Below are 22,113 nucleotides of genomic sequence, written 5' to 3'. Positions count from 1 at the left end.
ATAAACGCAGTGTACACTGAAGAGGACATTCCAGTGTGTGCAGTAATTATCTGTGTTCTTTCCTGGTTCTGCGTCCCTTCCCGTTAAACAAACGAGGCGCGGATTCGCCCCGTCTTCTCTGACGGCAGGTGCACCCCCCTCGGTCCCTCAGACATGACCGCTGCCGGTGTGAAAATCACCACTTACCTCTGACACAGCTTCAAAGGAGGCTTGTTCCTCGCCTTCCGAACCGCTTCCTGCGGCCGCCAGGGCTCTGTAGAAGCGAACCTTTTGCTGTCTGCCATCTTCCAGCACCTAAGTGGGGGGTGGGGGGGTGGGCAGGGAAGAAGAGCAGCTGAAATCACCCTCTGCCGCAGCTCAAAATGCCCGAGAGGCAGGGACGACCGAGAGGCTGCCATCCCCCATGTCCACATCGGGCTGTGATCTGGAGGGGGCTCACCTGGACCACGGGCTCCGAAACTGCACTTCGGGGACCTTGACACATCTGCTCAGCGTAATTGATCCTATGTTGGTCTTTTCTTCATATCAGCAGAGACACAGTCTTGAAAGAGTAAATTGGGTCTGAGTTGGAACGGGACCCTTTCCAGAGGTATGCCTGGCGTCACCTTGATGGCTTAACTCTCTTCACTTGTGAGAGGATACGCTTGGGTGTCTGTCCATGTGACGTGATGGAGACACATGAGCACCAGACTGATAAGAAGCATGAATATAAGACAAAGGGTGCGTTCACTGAAATACAGGCTTCGAGATGGTGCTGCTCGTGTGCGTGTGTGTATATGGTAGATGCCCATCGACTTCCTCATGAAAGATGAGCTAGGATTTAAGATCTCAGAAAAGGAATACGCTGGACATTGACGACCACTGTCAGGGACCCAGGGAGGCTCTTGCTGGTCAGAAGAACATGATGTGTGATTCTAGAGTCTGCTGGTTTTTCGGCCTCTCTCATCCAACCCCCTGGACAAACCGAGCACATTCTCGATGGCCCTCAAAAGTGGCGTCTTTGAGCCTGTGGGGGAAAGCGTTGTAGGAACTTGATTGGAAAGCAAGGACTTTCAGTGAATGCGCTAACGTGTCCTTCTAGACTTCCCGGCCTGCCTTTCCGTACAGGTCGTGGACTTGAGCGGCAGCCTCCAGATGAGTCTCCAACCTCCACCTCAACTCTTCCTGACTGGTGGGCCCACAGCCTGAATATTTCCATCCTGGCCACTTCTCCTGCCTAACGGGCATCCTGTGCAGTTGAGTGGCTTTTGTAAACTGACACTCTTACCTGTATAGTCTTTCGTCAAGGAGAGGTTCGTAGTAAGAAGGAGGTGTAGTTGGACACCAAAGACCTCCCTTCAGTCGTCAACAGCTTTTTCCTTTCAGTTCCGACCCAAAGTTGTACACCTCTTCCTCCCCTTCCTCTCCTATTCGCTAAGCCTGTAAAACTGTGACGATTAGCCAGCATCCTTAACGTCTTCCGTTTCAGCTCTACACTTCAGAAATGGGGATGCCTAGAGCTCTTTGGCCAAATGAGAAATTATAAAAGAAAACACGGCCTCTCTGAAGCTGAGCCTCGTTGGCATTTTGCACGGAGCTCCACAGAAGTCTCCTGTCCTGGCCGCTAAACCGTGCGCCCCTGTCTTGACTTTGGCATCAGTCTGTTTGCTGGTGGTTTGCCAAGCCTGGACCTCACCATTCAGTAAAGCCCAGGGTGCGCTTAGTTCCCAGAGTCTGGCCAACTCTTGCTGTTGGTCGGCATCTTGCTGGATGAGGTCAGATCTCCAGCTTCTCCCTACAGAACTGCCTTTCCACTTTGCCGAACGCATCAGCCTTAGCGCTACGCTTCGTTTTCACCTTGGCGTGGTAGGTGAGCAGTGAGTCCGGCCCAGCCAGGATGCTCTGAGGGAAGGTCTTCCAGAGTTTGGGTACCAGTGCCTTATACCCGCCTGCTTTGTCCTGGAGTCACATCTCTTTGATCCTCTGCCTTTGTCCCCTTTCACGACACTTTGTATCACATCGGACTGCATTCTGACCCCCAGAGCACTATCGTTTTCTTTTGTTTTTTTTTATTTCTACAGAGTGTGAACATTTTCTGTATGTGAACAATTTGTGGCCAATGCATTTTGAACAGGTTCTTTCCCCGTGTTTTCTCCCTCTCTCTGCCCCCTACATTTTTTATAGCACACACTTGATATATTTTTTAAAATTTTTGTTTCATTTATTTTTCAAATGCATATCCAAGTTAGTTAGCATACGGTGCAACAATGATTTCAGGAGTAGATTCCTTAATGCCCCTCACCCGTTTAGCCCATCCCCCCTCCCGCGACCCCTCTAGTACCATCTGTTTGTTCTCTATATTTAAGAGTCTCTTATGTTTTTGCTCCATCCCTGTTTTTATATTATTTTTGCTTCCCTTCCCATATGTTCATCTGTGTTGCATCTTAAAGTCCTCATGTGAGTAAAATCATAGGATATTTGTCTTTCTATGACTGACTAACTTTGCTAAGCATAATACTCTCTAGCTCCATCCACATAGTTGCAAATGCCAAGATTTCATTCTTTGCCAAGTAATACTCCATTGTATATATACACCATATCTTCTTTATCCATTCATCCATCGATGGACATTTGGGCTCTTTCCATAATTTGGCTATTGTTGAAAGTGCTTCTATAAACATTGGGGTGTGTGTGCCTATTCACAACAGCCCACCTGTATCCCTTGGATAAATATCTAGTAGTACAATTGCTGGGTCATAGGGTAGTTCTATTTTTAATTTTTTGAGGAAGATTCACCAAGCAGAGAAGAGGCCAGTGCCTTCATGGGATGTTCTTTTCTATTAAACAGGATTCATTTCTTCAACCAGGAGGCTTCCTTCAGTTGACCAAGTGAAGGTGGAGAAAATCTTGTAAAAATTTGGCTAAATTGAGAGGGACTATTAAAAGTATTTGCTCATTCATTGGGGGATCAGTTACAAAGCTTATAGGAATTAATATCAAACAATTAATATCAAACAGGATTATCAACAGTATTATAAAATATCAAAAGTTTTAGGCAAAACCAGTGTCCAAGAAAGTATGATTTGGGGCATTATTGAAACATTAACTTCTTATCAGCGATGGTACATACATGTTCTAGCATCATCAGTATTAAGGCAGTTGATGAGTATGCTTTCTTTTAAGTTCATTTATTTATTTATTTAGAGAAAGAGAGAGCATGAGCAGGGGAGGGGCAGAGAGAGGGAGAGAGAGAGAGAGAGAGGGAGAGAGAGAGAGAGAGAGAGAGAACCCCAAGCAGGCTCCATACTGTCAGCCCAACATAGGGCTCAAACTCAGGATAAGTGAGATCACGACCTGAGCCAAAATCAACAGTCAGATGCTTAACTGACTGAGCCACTCAGGCAACGAGGCGGACAATGAGTCTGTTTAATGCACAAAGATTGCCACAATATGGTGAAAGTGTCACCCTTCTGCCGCACAGCCATCTCAAGCTTCTTCATTGTGATTACCGTGTCGCAAATACATGAGAATTGTCTGCAAGTCGCATTGGGGTTATTGCATTCTACAGGGTTGGGCCAGGAGGTCAGAGGCTCCTCCCACCAAGCTGACACCCTCACCGTCCCTGCGGATCTTTTAAGCATCTCCCGGAAGGGCGACCATGAAATCACCTTCATACTGCTAAGTCTAATGGTAGGTCTGGTCGGGCAAAACACAGAATACATCGACCAATTTTTTTTTTTTTTTGGCTGAGGGTGTATAATCTTTATTGTTGTTATGTTAAAAACACAGTTAAAAATAGAATAAGGGGTTCTAGGGACTCCTTGTGTTGTCTTATTCCAGCCCCAATATTTGGTAAGTGTCTGGCTTAAAATATTAGAAATCTAGTAGTTTTCTAGTATCCTGGAGGTAGAGACCCACAGGTGGGTTCAAGAAGGATACAGACTAACATCATTCAGTGTAGCATAAATGGGAGCCCAAGTTTTTCTTTCTGGGGATGACGTTTTCAGTGCACCCTGTATACTTCTTCTTCACCTTTGGCTGAAATCCGAGGCCTGAGGTGTACTAATTCCAGCCCCTCCCAGATTTGAACAATCCAGATTTGGTCTATTGCAATTTCTCCTCCAGTGTGAGGCTTTCTTACACTCTGGACCAACTACAGTGGTGGCAAAATCTCAGTAAGAAAAGAGGGTGATGTTGACTCCTTCCTTCACCAAGAGGAGAGGGGAAATTTGAGGAAAGAACAAACTCTCACATGGCTATTAGAGTTAAAATCGGATGCTGCTGGCTTCTGGGATGACAGGTGTCTACGTGTGAATTTTACTTTGGATGCATTTATGATTTCGAGGGTCTGGGGTGGGTTCCCGGAACTGCAATTTGTTTGAGTTGGGGTAGCATTCTTCTGTTGAGTTTTCTCAGCCGTGGCCATCCCTGGATACATCTATTTTCTTACACCCACCTGGTCCTAGAGGTGATTTTCTTGAGCAAGGACTTTCCAGATGACTAGAAAATGATTCCTTCTAGAAGGTTCCCCTTTGGCTCCACATCTTCACAGTTCACAGGGTCCTCTCTTGAGAAACCCTCCAGTATCTTCAACCGCTACCATATCCTGTCCTCTGTCTGACAACACTACAGTGAGCCTCATGGGCTAGCGATGTCCGAGCCAGCCTCAAGGTCTTAGCAGATCCTGCATGGACGAAGTAGTCCCTTGATTAAGAGCACTGGCCCTCCCCCAAAATGTCCCTGGTGTTAAGATTTAGAGACCTTGGTTTAGAATATAGTTACTTACTGGTTTCCCTCAAGAAACAGAGTTTGAACTCCCTCCATAGGAATATCCTCCCTGGATGTGAGTCCCAGCTTGGGCACTTCTGGCTCTGCCTGTGATCTTAGTTCATACGCAAGTTACTTCCTCTATCTGTGCCTCTGAATCCTTTGTTTGTTTGTTTCTCTAGGCCTCATAAGGGCCAGCGCTGGAGGCAGTCTGTAGATTGTAGGTGTTGGTGCAGTTTATTGGGGGGCCTAGCCAAGAGTAACCACCTTGGAGGTATGACTCTGTTGATAGCGCTCTGTATTCAGCTTGGGGAGGTAGCAGGGGTGAAGGCGGGCGTTAGCATCGCTTACACACAGAGCCCCCTCTCTCACCAAGTAGAGCCTCCATTGTCAAATAATCCCACGAGTCGAAATTTATTAAATATCTCCTTTCCTGCCTCTTGCTTCATTCATTGGACGCAATCAGATTATGCTACTCTCAAGAAATTAAAGTGACTGTAACAGAAGGAAGGCTGTCTTCACATTGGACATGGAAGTCTTAGTGTCTTCATTATCCCTTTTGATTATAGCTCATTGGCATCATCAGCCACCGTACATGTCCCTGGTCTCCTCAGGGGTTTTCCTCAGTGGCTGGCATCATTCACACTTGCCTGCTGTTATTAGCACTCATGGGGATCGAATCTTCGTGTCTTCCCCAGAAAACTGCATCCTGAAGAAAAGACCTTATTTCCTAGTGGGTTTCTAGACCTGGGAATCCCAAAACTTCACTGCATCCATTTCCATCTTGCTCATGAGAAAACACACTAGCTTGTGGAAACTCCAAACGTGGATGTCAGCTGCAGGCCCCTTGGGGGTGCGGGTCTTCATTGCCCTTCAGGAACAAGTTGGAAATCAGAGGTAGTGAAGAAATTTTCCAGTCTCCCGTCTCTCTTCTGACCCGTGAGGTGGGTGATGCCGCCATGTTTAATTACACCATAAGGGGACCCATCACGGGCAGTCTTTAAGGGAAACACCATCTCCTCTGAAACTGGCCCCTTGCAAAATAAGCCAAAAAACACATGACCATTTTCTTCTTTCTTTTTCCTACCCCACAATCTGTGTGTTTCCCTAAAACAGGTGCCAATTGCACAGGGAGAAAGTGGGTGCAGATTTGAGCCCCAGGTTCTGGGCCGCGTCTTCTGATTTGAGGACTGCCCTCTGGCCTTTGCGTTCTTATTGGTAGACAGCAATAAAGCCAGTCTTCTTGCGATTCAAGATAATAAAAAGTGCGCGTGTGCGCACGTGTGCACACACACACACACACACACACACTCGCCCACACAGCTCTGGTTGTAGTTTCTGAACTGTGCAAAGGCAGGAGGCCAAGGAGCTAGGCGGACCCTGGCACTTAGCCCTCGACATGCTCAGCAGTCTTGTGTGGTTGCGTCACCTGCCCAGAGGCATGGCTGGTCCCACCTCACCCAACAGCAGGTGTCTCATTGGATACAGGCTCCTCCAACTCTCCCCTCCCTCACCCTATCCCTGACATACGCTAGGTATTTCCTTGTTGATATGTTTGTCTGTTTGATCCAACTCGGTTGGATTTATTCCACCTCATCATTCCTTGGAACTTGGAAGACCTTCTGCAAAGATGTGTTGGGTAAAAGAATTACAGATTTGAAATGGCCAATGCACAAAAGGCAGAATGAGTATGCCTGTTGCCTTATCTTGCTTTTATACATAATTCTGATTCTACTTCTTTTTTTAAATTTTTTAAATGTTTTATTTAGTTTGGTGAGAGAGAGAGCAGGAGCAGGGGAGGGCCAGAGAGAGAGGGAGACACAGAATCTGAAGCAGCTCCAGGCCCTGAGCTGTCAGCACAGAGCCCGACACGGGGCTCGAACCCACAAACCGCGAGATCATGACCTGAGCCGAAGTCGGACGCTTAACTGACTGAGCCACCTAGGCACCTCTGATTCTACTTCTCTTCTTACTGTTTGAATATGTGTGCCGTTTTCCTTTTTGGAACACTTATCATCTTTGGCTTGATTATTAAAGCGCCATTCCTCCCACCCGCTTCTTAGACTCTTGTCTTCGAAAAAGCTCCCAAATTGTAGACGTCAGTTACCTAAACTATTTAATTATTTTTCAACTTTCTCATTTACTTTTTATGTTTTTTGTATTACTTCCTAGGGAATTTATTTTAAATTAACTTTTAATTCCGGCTGGTATTTTAAATTAAACATGTTTAATTTTTAATCCCAGCAGCTATTTTTTTAATTTTTTAAATTTATAAAAGGATACGATTCTATTTTTTATAATTAAAAAAATCTGAGGACCTTTTAGGGGTCCTCTTGCCTGGCATCCCTGTTTATATAATAGATGTGACATTTTTTTAAAAAATACATTCTCATAATAGTTGATATGTTTTCAGGGATCATTTGAGATTAACTTCTGTTTCTTTCAGGTCTTCATTATCCTTCAAAGTCTGGGATTCAATTGTTTGTGGAGTGAGAGTGTGTGTGTGTGTGTGTGTGTGTGTGTGTGTTTAAAAAATTTATTGGTTTAGGGGCATCTGGGTGGCTCAGTTGGTTGAGTGTAGGACTCTTGATTCTGGGTTGTAAGTCCGAGTCAGACATTGGGTGCAGAGATCTCTTAAAAATAAAATCTTTAAAGTGACGCCTTGGTGGCTCAGTCAGTTGAGCATCTGACTTCGGCTCAGGGCATGATCTTACAGTTCATGGGTTCGAGCCCCGCATCAGGCTGTGTTGACAGCTCAGAGCCTGGAGGCTGCTTCCAATTCTGTGTCTTCTTCTCTCTCTGTCTCTCTGCCCTTCCCCTGCTCTCTCTCCCTCTCTCAAAAATAAATAAAGAAACATTAAAAAACAATTTTAGAATATTGTTTAAACTTCCTTTGGTAGAAAACAGAGAAAACCATACCATACACTGAAATATGCTTCTAGGGGCACCTGGAGGGGCTCAGTCGGTCAACCGTCCAACTTCGGCTCAGGTCATGATCTCATGGTTTTGGGGTTTGAACCCTGCGTCGGGCTCTGTGCTGATACCTCGGAGCTTGGAGCCTGCTTCAGATTCTGTGTCCCCCTCTCTCTCTCTCTCTCTCTCTCTAATAACTAATGGTAAAAATATTAAAGGTATATGAGTGCTGACTCTTAAATAATTTAGCAAGTCTATCAGAATGTATATACTCAAATGAACATGATTGTATACAAATCAGTCACTTTGTAGGCAGTACACTAATTACAATAAAGAAGATAGCTTGAACCTTTTGTTTTTCTGCTCATTCATTTCTTTTTTTGAAATTTTTTACTGTTTATTTTTTTGAGATAAAGAGAGTGAGAGGGGGAGGGGCAGAGACAGAGGGAGACACAGAATCAGAAGCAGACTCCTGGCTCTGAGCTGTCAGCACAGAGCCGGAAACAGGGTTTGAACCCACGAGCCACGAGATCATGACCTGAGCCGAAGTCAGACACTTAACCGACTAAGTCAACCAGGCGCCCCTTTCTGCTTGTTTAAAATCCCTTCAGAGCCCTTAGTAATTTATTTTCAATATCATGCTATGAGGCAACTTTTAATCCTTAAGGAGGGATTTATATTTCGACACATCAAGGTTCTGTTGAGTAAGGTCACTGACTACATTGGCTAATGCAATTTTCCTTCAAAAACAAGGTACAGCTGTAAATAAATGTAAGATTGATTCAGCTCACTCTTAAGGCACATTGAAAAGAGACAATCAAAATGCTTTGTGCGACCTAAGTGTCATCCGTACACCTTTCAAAATTGGCTCTTCCTAGAGAAAGCATTAATTTGGAGCTGTGACTTGCACCATACTTATTTTTCAATGCTCCTTTTGCATCCTCAGCTTCCAGAAGTCTGTTCAATCAAGTGGCTCTTGAGTGGTTAATGTGCCTTCATCCTAATTTTAGCCAGTTAACACAGTCATTGATAACCAGTGAAAGTAAAGTATCTGCTTGCCGTTTGAATTAGGTTCTTTCCCCCCAAAATGTCTTGAATAATTAAAAATCGTATCTTATCATTTGTGTAGAAGTGGCTCTGAATATTTCATGTGGCTGGATTCATCGCTGAAGCTATAGTAGCAGCTGTGTACACCTGTAGAGAGTTGTGATAAGCTACCACACGTGCAGACGCACAATCAGAAAGAAATAGCCATCACGTAAGCCGCAGAGAATGCTGCAGACGTGAGCAGAGGCGTGAGTTGTGTGGATCGACAGCTCCCTTTAGACGAGTGTAACATCTGAGCATGCAAGGTCTAGGGCTCTTAACCGCTGGGTTTGTAGGGAAGTGTGCAAATGTAGGGACTTCCCTAGTAGCTGTCCTGGTTACCTGGAAGCAGGGGACGGAAATGCCACTTCATAGTTTTCCTGTTTTCATGACTAGCTCTCCAGGGCATGTGGCCATGTTTCTCTTCGCATATTCTTCAGTGGCAATATGGGTGACTTAAAGGCACCCATCAGAAGCTACAAACGATGGGACCTACATATGGAGGAATACAGTGGACACAACGTATAATGGTCAACATTTATGCTGTAAGTAGATTGGCACTGGTTGAAAATTAAAACCTCTCGGGACATCTGGGTGGCTCAGTCGGTTGAGCGTCCGACTTTGGCCCAGGTCATGATCTCAGCTTGTGAGTTCGAGCCCCACGTCAGGCTCTGTGCTGACGGCTCACAGCCTGGAGCCTGCTTCGGATTCTGCGTCTCCCGCACTTGCGCTCTGTCTCTCAAAAATAAATAAATGTAAAAAAAAAGAAAAGAAAAAGAAACATCTCTGAAATATAACACACAGAAAGGAAAGCTCATACAGCATTGATGGTTAGTGGCGTGAAAATATAAAGCAGGTGTTCTTGGAACTGCCACCATCTCAAGAAATAGGATTTCCACATCCTAATAAAGATACCGGTTGTTTTCTGGCTCTGTCTTCTTCTTGAGGAAACCAGTGTTGTGACTTTTATGCAGATCATTTCCCGGCTTTTTGTATTTTTCCTGCGTCAATCTACGCATCCCTGAATCACAGTTAAATTCTGCATGTTTGGGGACTCTAAATGAATGGAACTTTATATTCTTTTCTGATATGTTATTTTTATGCGCAACTGTGTTTAAAGTGTGTGTATGTTCCTTTATGAAGATCTGTTTCCCTCGTTTGAATTCCTGTATATTCCATGGTGTGGATACATGACCTTGTACTTCCCCCCCGCCCCCGTTTTCTCGTTAATAGAGATGTGTGTTCTTTCCACCCCGGCTATTACAGACTTTAACGACACAGTTGTTCTTAGAAATACATCCTCATTTCTCAGGAACATGGGTTTTCTGAAGCATATGCCCCTCGTGGGAATTGCTGCTTTAAATCTACTTTAAGGGAGACCACGCCATTTTCCAATATGGAAATTGGCGTTTTCACCAACAGCGTGGAGCCTGCACCAGTGTTTGGCAGCACGAGAATTTTAGCTTTGTTTTCCCGTCTGGCAGGATGCATGCAGCTCCCCGTGTTTACAATGCGTTGTTCCCTGGGCTTCATGCTTGTCTCTTTATCTCTTGGCCATTCATATTTCCTATTTGATGAACTCTTTCTTTCATGAGTTTTTCTGTGAGGTTGTCTGTCTTTTTCTTACTGATTTACATTGGTTAGAGCGCGTCAGCAATGACATGTGGTGCAAATGTCTTCCGTCCCCTGACGTGCCTTCCGCTGCTTTTAAGGGTGGCTTTTCATGAGCCACTGCTCCTAACATTACTTTATTGACTTTACAGTATTTTTCTTTAGGATTAGTGCTTTTGGAACTTTAAGAGATATCTTTCCCTAAATATATTTTTTTAATTTTTTTTTAATGTTTTATTTATTTTTGAGTGAGAGAGAGAGACAGCATGAGCAGGGGAGGGTCAAGAAGAGAGGGAGACACAAAATCTGAAGACAGGCTCCAGGCTCTGAGCTGTCAGCACAGAGCCCGACACGGGGCTCAAACCCACAAACCGTGAGATCATGACCTGAGCTAAAGTCGGACGCTTATCCGACTGAGCCACCCAGGTGCCCCATTCCCTAAATATTTTTTTAGGGAAAAAGTATATTTTCCTCCCCAAAGATAAGAGCACAGTATCTTCAAAACATTTTTTAATTTTTATATTAAAACCCACATGGACTCCACACTCCTCTTTTGCGTAGATAACGGGTACAATTTATTTTTCCATATAGACAATTCAACATCATGGTACCAGTTATTGAAAAAAAAAAATAGGGCGCCTGGGAGGCTCACTTTGTTAAGCGCCCAACTGTTGATCTCAGCTCAAGTCATGGTCTCAGGGTTTGGGGGATCAAGGCCCGCATTGGGCTCTGTGCTGACCTCACGGAGCCCGCTTGGGATTCTCTGTCTCCCTCTCTCTCTGCCGCTTTCCCGTTCTCTAAAAAATAAAATAAATAAGTATTTTTTGAAAAGAGAAAAAAATGCTAAAAACTTGCTAAATTTCTATTGGTTCCTTGGTCTACTCTTTTGTGAGTATCGTATTTTCATAAAAATTATATTTTATAATAAATTACACTATACAGCATAACGACTTTTTTCTTATTCTTTTTTTTAAAGAATATCTTAGCTAAAACCTTGCATTTTTGTATACACTTTAGAATCCCCCATTGGGGAATGGGCATCTGATTTTCAATGAAGAATTTAATGTCTTGGCCCAGTCAGGCTTATTGAACATCTTTCAACATTGCATAGACCAAGTCACAGAAACGATATATCCTTATAGCTTATGTGGTATTTTTATTTTTTCTCAGTAATATTTTATCACGTTTCAAATAGAGGTCTTGTACACATTTTTTGTCATTGATTTCTAGGAAAGGTTTCAGAACCACTGTAATGTTGATCTTTTTAAAATCGTTGTTCCCTGCCATTGCTGGAATATAAAATACATTTAAAAAAAAATGTTTATGTATTTATTTTTGAGAGAGCGAGCGAGACAGAGCACAAGCAGGGGAGGGTCAGAGAGAGAGAGAGAGAGAGACTCAGAATACATATCAGTATTTGTAATCTGGCATGTATCCGAGTTGTGGCTCGAACCCACAAACTGCAACATCATGACCTGAGCCATAATCAAGACTAAGATGCTTAACTGACTGAGCCACCCAGATGCCCCCAGAAAATTATTTTTATTTTTTTCTTTAAAATTTTTTTAATGTTTATTCATTTTTCAGAGAGAGAGAGAGCACGAGTGGGGGAGGAGCAGAGAAAGAGAGTGAGAGAAGGGGAGGGGCAGAGAGAGAGAGGGAGACATAGAATTGGAAGCAGGCTCCAGGCTCTGAGCTGTCAGCACAGAGCCCGACGTAGGGATGGAACCCACAAGCCGTGAGATCATGACCTGAGCTGAAGTCGGACGCTTAATGAGTGAGCCACTCAGGCTCCCTGAAAATACGTTTTTGTGTAATATTAACTTTACAGCCAGCAAATTTATTAAATTATGTGATCTGAGATTTTCTGCATATACTCTCATATCATCTGGGTGTAAAATCCACTTTGATACTTTCTTCTCAATCTTTATACATGTTCATTTTTCTAACCTTATTGCAGGAACTGGCAGAGATTTGGGCATTTGTTTTTATGCTTCTGGTTTGTTTTTTTTAATAATTTAAAAAAATTTTAATGTTTATTTATTATTGAGACAGAGAGAAACAGAGCATGAACAGAGGAGGCTCAGAGAGAGAAAGAGACACAGTTTCTGAAGCATGATCCAGGCTCTGAGCTGTCAGCACAGAACCCGATGTGGGGCTCAAACCCACGAACCGTGAGATCATGACCTGAGCTGAAGTCAGATGTTTAACCGACTGAGCCGCCCAGGCACCCCTTTTTGCTTCTGGTTTTAAAGACCATGTTTCCAACAATTGAACAATACTCTTTGTATTTTTTATTTGTTTTGTTTCGGTTTTTGGTTGGTTGTTTATTCATTTTGAGAGAGGCAAAGAGTGGGGCAGAGAGAAAGAGAATCCCAAGCAGGCTCCATGCTGTCGTTGCAGAGCCTAGGGCAGGGCTCAAACCCACAAATGGTGAGATCATGACCTGAGCCTAAATCAAGAGTCAGACGCTCAACTGACCGAGCTCCCCAGGTGCCCCAAGTCTTTTTCTTGCACACACTTGAAGAGTTTAAGTTTGAGAGTATTTGGGGGCACCTGGGTGGCTCCCGTCGATTCAGTTTCCACCGTCAGCTCAGATCATGATCTCCTGGTTGGTGCGTTCACAGGGTTTTGGGTTCAAACTCTGCATCAGGCTCTGTGCTGACAGCTCAGAGCCTGGAGCTGCTTCAGATTCTGTGTCTCCCTCTCTCTCTCTGGCCCTCGCCTGCTCATGCTCTGTCTCTCACTCTCAAAAATAAACAAACGTTGGGAAAAAAATAATGAAAAACAGGATTGAAGTACTTCTTCCTTAATGTTTTCCAGAACGAATAAGTGCAGCCATTTTTGCATTGAGTTTTCTTTTGTGGCCATTAAATCTTATGTGTATCTTAGATAGATGTAGCTTCATTCAAGTTTTCTGTTTATTTTTGAGTCACGTTTGTTACACTATATTTTTCTAGAAGTCTTTGGATTCCTTATAAATGTTCTTTTATCAAAGTATACAAGTTAGTAATTTTCTTTTATGTTTTTACTTCCGCAAGTGTATGGTGGTGTTCTATTTTTTTTTTTTTTGATACCCAAAATAGGTATGCTTTTTCACTTTATCAGTAAAACTCATCAGGTTATATCTTTGATTACACTTTCCACCTTTTCTTTTACTCTTCACTCTACTATATGTTGATTTCATTTTCATTAATTACTGTTCTTATCTTTATTGTTTCCTTCCCCTTAATCTTACTGTTCTATTTTCTTGAAACAGAAGGGTATTTTATCAATGATCCAATGTCTTCACATTCTAACATGCTAATACATACTTGTGATTTTTGCTCAAGGAACCCATTAATTGCATTCCACAAATCATGAATGATACCTTTTTTGTTCAATCACTCCATGCATATAGTTCCTCTTTGACTTGTGAATTTTGTGGAGACCATGCTATACTTTTGAAATGTATGTGTTTTTTCTAGTTACATTAAAATTTTTTTGTTTGTTTCTTGTCAACATGTTTTGCATCCTTGAGGGAAGTGTTTATCTGCCAGTAGTTGGTAGCAATATTCTACAAACATCTAACAACTCAGTTTTTGACTTATATGTTATACATATTCTATCAGTTTATTGCTGGTTTGAGTATTCTATCAGTTACTAGAGTAAGTCTCTTATATTTTCCCACCATAGTTATGGATTTTCTCTCTTCATTTATATCTTTCTACACTTTGATTTTGTGCATTTTATGTACTTATTGATTTAAGGGATAATATCTAGCATTTGTATACATTGTGACAAACTGAAATTCTTACTGTGAAGTGATCCTTTATTTTGGGTGGTGCTTCATGCCTTAACATCTGTTTAACTCAATATTAATATTGCTATACTTTTATTAGTAATTGAGTTGTGTATCATTTCCATGTTTTTACTTCTGGGCTTTCTGCTGTGTTTCATGTTTTCACTGTGTGTTTTATAGGTAGTATATATTGGGGTCTGTTATCTTTGCTTTTTGAACCTTAGATCCACTTATATTAACATTTCCTTTTTGACCTATTTGGGTTTAAATCTTCTATCCTAAGTTTGTGCTTTTATTTGCCCATGTCTTTTGTATTTCCCTTTCGTTTTTGCTTTCCTGTGCATTCCTCAGGTTTTAAATCCTCTTATTCCTCTGTTTCCTCTCTCCCACTATGTTACAAATTAAAGCATTGTGCCTGTAACCTTTTAATGGAGAATGCTAGAAATTACAGCAGGGGCCCTTAATGTAATCGCTCATTTTAATTAATACAATTTCCACGTCTCTGGAAATACTACCTAATTAGTATATTTTACCTCCATATTCATCTACCTGACTGACCTGCTATTACCGGCATTTGATTTTGTGTGTGTATTTTTAGGAATCTCATAGGAAACATGTGTTTATTTGATTTCATCCGCATTAATACTGATTTCCCCACAGTCACATCGTTTACTTGTTCCTCATTATTTCTTGTGCCTCTAACTTTATCTGTGAGCATCTCTTATAAGAAACCCCATTAATGATCTGAAATATGTTTTCAGAGCATGTGAGCTTTTGAAAACCTCAGATAGCTTGTGAAAATGCCTGTATGAGTCCCTCCTCTTGAAGAATATTCTTGCTGAATTTTAATTTGTGGTTATTTCTCTCCAGCCTTCAAAGAAATCCTTCTCCTCTGGAGTCCATTGTCGCTGTAGAGAATTCAACTGTCACTTCAAGAGTTACTCCTTTGAAAACAATACATTCTCTAGATTTCATTAGCATGATGCTTTTAAGATTGTTTGCCTTTGGGTGCCTTCAGTGTTTCTCTGATGCAGTTAGGTATTGCTTTCTTTTTCTGTTTGCCTGATTGGAATTCCTTAATCACCTTCAACCTTTGCAACGGTGTTTTTCTTAAGTTGTGAGAATGCTTCATCATTACCTCTTCAAATATTGCTGTTGTATTTTCTTCCTTCTTTCCTATTGGTAGTCAGTTAGTTGCACATAGTTTAGAATTTATTCTTACTACTCCCTTTCTATCCTTTCTGTTTGTATTTTCATCTAATTTTATTTTCAAGCTTCCTTCTGAATATTTCCCTCCAGACCTCTATCCTATTCTAGTAAATCTCATTTCTTCTGTCTCTCATGGGTGGTTAAGCATCCAAATCATAATTTAGTTACAAAGTTTCTTTACATTTCTAGAATTATGTTTTGACCCACCTTATAATTTCCACCTGTTGAAAATTTTCAATTTTGCGCTTTTCTTGCATATACTCTTTCTGATTATTTTAAATGTTACATTTGGTATTGCCATTATTTCAATACTCCATAGCTCTGTTTTCTCTTCCTTCATAGTTCATCTCATTGTCTGATAGTTTCCTATCCTGAGCAGTGAGAAGTATGTACGTTTTAGAAATTTTCATGTGGCTTTCCCTATTTCTAATGCTCTTTTATATATTCTCTTTTGATATCTTTCCATGACACATTCTGGACATTTCCTTCTCAGGAGTCCTCATAGTCACTTATTTTCCCTTCAGTTTTTTTGTGGTTTTTTTTGGGTTTTTTTTTTTTTAATCTCTCTTTATTTTTTTTTTTTTTAATTTATGTTAGAGAGAGAGAGAGCAAGAGAGTGGCAAAGAGAGGGTGAGACACAAAATCCAAAGCAGGCTATAGGCTCCGAGCTGTCAGCACAGAGCCCAATGTGGGGCTCAAACCTATGAACCATGAGATCATGACCTGAGATGAAGTCAAAGACTTGACCAAATGAACCACCTAAGCGCCCCTCCCTTCAGCTTTAAGTGATCTGCCCTTAAATTTGACTCATCAGTTCTTTTTTTCCTATGATCCTCTGATTTAGAATTCCTACTTGGTCTTTTATGATGTCTTCCCACCCNCCATTTTAATATTTTCTCACTCTGCAGAAATTTTCAATTTTTTTTTTTACATTTCTTTGTGTATTATTCCAAAATAGTCAGGTTATCATCTGTGTCTGATCAAGACACTTTCTTAATTTTTGCAGAGTCTCTTTCTAGTGATTCTACTTCTGCTGGTCTTACCACTGGCTTCTTATTTCTTTCTTCATGATTTTGGTCATCTCTGTGAACTGGCCGTTGCAGATGAAAAGAAACTACATATAGTCATAAACTGATGCTTGGGTTAATGGCCTTTTTCTCCAGGGCAGACACTTACGGACATTAAAATTCGAGATTATTTTATCCACCAAGACATGCTGTTCTCTGAATTGTTTAGATGCTGTGGAGGCGGGCTGCATGGTCCTGCAAGTTTGAATTTACTTTTGTTTCGCGCCTCACCTGAGGGCAAAACACATGGAGGGATGAAAATATTAGTGAGGACTTATCAAATTGCATACCTTTGGCAGGTATGCCATTTGACAATGGTCTGCTTAAAAAATAATAATAATAATGCTGTGCAAGTCACAGAAGTCCCTGCAGAATGGAAGATGCCCTGGGGCGCAAGTTGCTTTGTGTGCTGGGTATGCTACTGGCCTACCTACCTGGATCATGACTTTCTTATGGCTTTTGGTACCATAATCTCTAAGTATGATTTCAGCATTGAATTTTTAAAAGAAATTTTATTTAATCATGCAAATTTTCACTTGTTCGCTGTAAGGGGGTTGGCTTGAATTATGTCGTCTGTTACTATAAGATGTACTTGTCTGATTTATTCTAATTTTCACACAAATGGAAGGAAGGAGATACCAGTTTATAGAGATAATGCAAAATATTTTATTAGAGCTATATTCTCTTAAGAGCAGTTCAGAATTCAGAGAGTTACTACTTTATTTTACAGGCATTAAATAGGCAATCTCGTTCCTAACAACCTGAACTTCAAAGAAAATTCAGACAGTTAATCATCATTTAACAAGACAGCACATACAACTTGGATTTTAATTAGGATTTATGTTAGAGTTATGGATGAGAAGATATTTTCATTAACATTTCTCTAGGAAACACTGAGTCATCCTCATGGTGTTCACAGATTCCTTTCCACTTCTCAATCACTATTTGAGTGTTTCCAGGAAAATGTGAGTTTGGTTATTTTGGTTTGTTCAAGAGCATTTGATCTTTTAAAGTGCCTGATTAGAAATAAACTCATGTGTGCTTTAAATGGAAACCACTAAAGCTAGGGTTTCATTTACAATTCAGGTATTCAAATTTTTCCTATCAAAATGTCCTCCTTTATATTTGCATAATGTGATGTAAGATCATTGACCTTAAAGATTAATGATGGAGTTATTGCCGGCTGTTCGTGAGTCTATCTGAATTAAATCTATCACATGGCAATAATGATAACTACCTCACAGAGCTACCATGAGAAATAAATGAGACAGTGCCTGTAAAGGGCCTAGCCAGCTTTTTTATATATATTAATTACTCCATAAATAATCATCTTGCAATTATAGATCTACTGATCAGTCTCATAGCAGTGAATTTATGTTTGAAATCCAGGCATCATATAAAAGAGTAATGGTATATTTTATGCCAAAATTAAAATTTCTTGGGATAGTAACATCTATTTTTCCAGGAATGCAAATGAGGCTTTGATAATGATAATTTGAATATTTGACTCGGCTTGGACTCCTAAGTTTCGTTACCTTAGTCTTAATGCAAACCAGCTTTGAAAAATTCCAGTCTTCAGGATGCTTTAATAGCAGTGAATTTAAATTCAATACAAGGGAAACACGGACATCCAATGCATGCCTGCACACTAAGTTTGTAAACTGACTCAGTGAAGTTTTGATAAAACTTTTATCAGTTGTTCAATGAAAAGCCGAAAGAAGAGGCGAAATGTCATCAGAATTACTATTTTATAAACAGGCACATTTTTAAATGATCATATTTGTCAAGAGTAACACAACACTGTACTATCTCTCATGGATAATTAGGTTTTCTGTTTGGTTCTTTTATTTCCAATCTATCACAGAAAGGTACTCTAGTATATGATTATATACACCAGGTAGTAATAGATCTGAGAAAATAGACGCAGGGTCTGTGCATTGAAAATTATCACTGATGGGGTGCCCGGGAGGCTCAGTCGGTTGAGCATCCGACTTCAGCTCAGGTCATGGTCTCACATCTCGTGTGTTCAAGCTCCGTGTCGGCTCTGACACGTGTCCGTGTCAGGCTCCGTGTCCGTGCTGACAGTGTGGAGCCTGGATCCTGCTTCCGGTTCTGTGTCTCCCTCTCTCTCTGCCCCTCTCGCACTCATACTGTCTCTCCCTGGAGAATAGTAAAAAATTTTTTTTTAGAATTATCACTGATAGATATTAATGAAGACCTCAGCAAATGGGGAAAATACATATACTTTCAATAAACATTATTTATGTATTAATAAGTAATATGATAAATAATTAAAACAACTATTTATATTTAGTAAATATATTTAACATTATCTATTAAATATACATCATTATATACATTATGCAATGTTATGCTATATATTTTACGTATATCAAAGATATATATTATACATATATTTAGTTTTATATTTATTTTATATATATCATTTATATATTGATGTTCTGTTTTATATGTATTATGTATGTATATTTCCTTTTTATGGGAATAATCATGTGATGATTCAGTATTTTTAACATCTTCGCTAGTCCTGAACAGTAATGAGGGACCAAACTGTTCAGGTAAAAATAATTGATTGAATTTTGTGAAATGCCTGAAAATGATCCCTTTCAATCTGGCATGTATTTCCCGACGTTGGGCTGATATCTGGGCGTGCATCCTTTAGCGGACATGTGGGCAGCATCCCATGTAAGAGCATCTTGGCAGGTATTGTAGTCTGAAAGTTTGTGTCTCCACCCTACATTCAGCGTTGAAATCCTGACCCCTAGTTGAATGCTATTAGGAGGTGGGCATGGGTCCTTCTAGATGAAAGCTGATTCGGTTGGGAAGGCTGAACCTTATGAATAGGATTGCTGCCCTTATCAAAGAGACCCCAGGGAGCTCCCTTATGCCTTCCTTCATGTGAGGACACGGCAAGAATATGGCTGTCTATGAGCCGGAAGAGAGCCTTCCCCGGACAGTGCATCGGCCCACACTTTGATCTTGGACTTCCAGCCTCCAGAAGTGTGAGCAGTCAAGGCCTGTTGGATGTGAGTCACCCAGTCTATGGTATTTTGTTATAGCGGCTGGTCAGACTGCAGCCGCAGGTGTTTGCCTATAGACAGGTTCAGGGAGAAGGCACTTGGGATCCATGAGCTGGGAGCGACACTGACTTAAAACCAGCACCGTCGACGTGCATGGTGCAAAGTAACATCTGGTGGATGTCCAGTGGACCTCAGAGAGTCCAATACAGCCCTTCCGTGGTTGTTCAAGGAATGGATTGAGCCTTGAAACAAATTACTTTATGCAGCGATGAAGAGATCGTGCCTGTGTATGGTGTTTTGAGCCACATCCCCATCAGTCTGTAGGGTAGTTGTTAACCTCGGCAGGATTGGGCTATTGGTCTGGATCCCTCTCTGTGGTGGGAGCCATCTGTATGGTAACCAGCTGTATCCTTGACCTCCAGGCACTAGATGTCAGTAGCCCCACAACGCTCCACTGCCTCCCGTGGTTTACAAAACAAACAAAATTTATCCAGACGTTGTTAGATGTCCTGGGGTAACCAGGAACGACACAGTGTCAACTGATTTCTACTGTTTTTTATGTGCATGAGCATTACACTGAACGTATTTTTTTCTAGCCTGAAATTATATAATGTGAACGATTGAAACAGCGTAAAGCTTCGGTGTTGAAAGATAAACATTATTCAATACTAAATCTGCTTTCCGGCCCAAAGATGTGATTAATTTTCCCCGTCACATTTTCTGTTTTATTAAATTTTTAAATTTTATTTATTTTTTATCTTTTATCCAGTTTTTTAAAGGATGCAAACAAATTAGGGGCACGTGGGTGGCTCAGTCAGTTGAGTGTCCGACTCCAGCTCAGGTCATGATCTGACGGTTCGTGGGTTCAAGCCCCACGTCGGGCTCTGTGCTGACAGCTCAGAGCCTGGAGCCTGGTTCAGATTCTGTGTCTCCCTCTCTCTCTCTCTGCCCCTCTCCTCTTCCTGCTCTATCTCTCAAAAATGAATTTAAACATGCGAACAATTAAACTATAGCATACTGTTGATAACATGCTTGATTAGATGATTTGTATATTGAATTTTGTCATGATATCCACTTCTAAGTATTCCTCGAAGACTTAAGTGAGAAGAACTCAGAAGTTTGTTTCGACCGTTTGAAATCGTGAAAGGTAAAATTATGGCACCAAGTAGGTGATTATCAGGAATCTCTTGCAGAATGTGACTTCCTTTTTTTAATTATTGATTTATTTTTATTTCAGGGCAGTTGACACATACTGTTACATCAGTTTTGGGTGTACAGCCTAGCAATCTGCACCTTTTCCTTACGCAGTCATCTGTTAATGGACACCTAAGCTGTTTCCATGCCTCGGCTGTTGTAAATAAAGCTGCCCTAATCATAGGAGTGCGTGTATCTTTATAGCTAGTGTTTTTATCTTTCCCTAAGTCAGTACCCAGTAGGGGAATGATTGGATCATACGATACTTCTTTGTTCAGTTTGCTGAGGGACCGTCATACTGTGTGGCTTCGCCAGTTTGCATGCCCACCAAGAGTGCACACGTGTTCCTTTCTCTTCACGTGCTCGCCAACACTTGTTTCTTATCCTTTCTACTTCAGCCATTCTGACGGGTGTGAGCTGGTCTCTCGTAGTGGTTTTGATTTGCATCTCCCTGATAATGAGTGATGTTGAGCATCTTTTCATGTGTCTGTTGGCCATCTGGATGTCTTCTTGGGAAAAATTTCTGTTCGGGTTCTCTGCCCATATTTTTTATAAAAATTTTTCTTCATGTTTATTTTTCAGAGAGAGAGACAGCATGAGCAGGGGAGGGACAGAGAGAGAGGGAGACACAGAATCTGAGGCAGGCTGCAGGCTCTGAGCTGTCAACACAAACGTGATGCAGGGCTCAAACCCACAATCTCTGAGATCATGACCTGAGCCAAAGTCGGACATTAACTGAACCACCCAGGGGCTCATTCTGCCCATGTTTTAATCAGATTATGGTTGTTAGTGGTGGTGGTGTTGAGTTAAGTTCTTCCCTTAGTTTGGATATTAATCCCTTATCAGCCATATCACCTGCAAATATCTTTTCCCATTCAATAAATTGTCTTTTGCTTTTTGTTGGCTTCCTTTGCTGTGTAAAATTTTATTTTGTTGTGGGATGTCATTTCCTATTCAAAAGTATCTGGCTTGTTTTTAAAGCATTTATCTAGGAATATCAGTTACATTTCTGAGAAAAAAATTCTACCCAATTTGCAATGGATAAGTATTTCTACTAGTATTTCTTTTTTTTTTTTTTCAGCTTCAACAAGGTTTAAAATTAACTAGTATTTCTTTCTGACCCCCCTCCCCCTCCCCCCATGAGGTCTGGCATTCTAGAAACTAATGAATAGTGAAGCGATTTTATTTTCAGTTCATGCTCTTCTTTATGATCTATGTAATTAAACAGAAAAGAAATTAGATTTCAAAATCATTTACCTTATAAAAGATAATTTTACTTCACTACTTTTGTTGGTTATTAGAACAGAAATGGATGTATGGAAAAATGTTGGACATTTCTCTTGGTCTGTTTTGTGAATGTGAATTTAACGGTCCCCTGCGTGAGACCAGTATTTGAGAAAAAAAAGTGTAGATCTGTCTTAAAGTGTATTTACTAATATTGTTTATATTCATGAGAAAGAATGAG

The 22,113-nt window shown here is 41.1% G+C and overlaps 1 protein-coding gene across 1 annotated transcript in view; it reads left to right on the top strand.

Moving 5' to 3' along the window:
• Positions 1 to 22,113, top strand: part of NLGN4X (neuroligin 4 X-linked) — a 239,939-nt gene that overhangs the window by 142,989 nt on the left and 74,837 nt on the right. The gene's annotated exons all lie outside the window — the stretch shown is intronic.

The sequence above is a fragment of the Crocuta crocuta genome, unplaced genomic scaffold, assembly GCF_008692635.1.
Source record: "Crocuta crocuta isolate KB4526 unplaced genomic scaffold, BGI_CrCroc_1.0 scaffold221, whole genome shotgun sequence".
Taxonomy (NCBI): Eukaryota; Metazoa; Chordata; class Mammalia; order Carnivora; family Hyaenidae; genus Crocuta; species Crocuta crocuta.
This window is presented reverse-complemented; position numbering and strand designations above follow the sequence as displayed.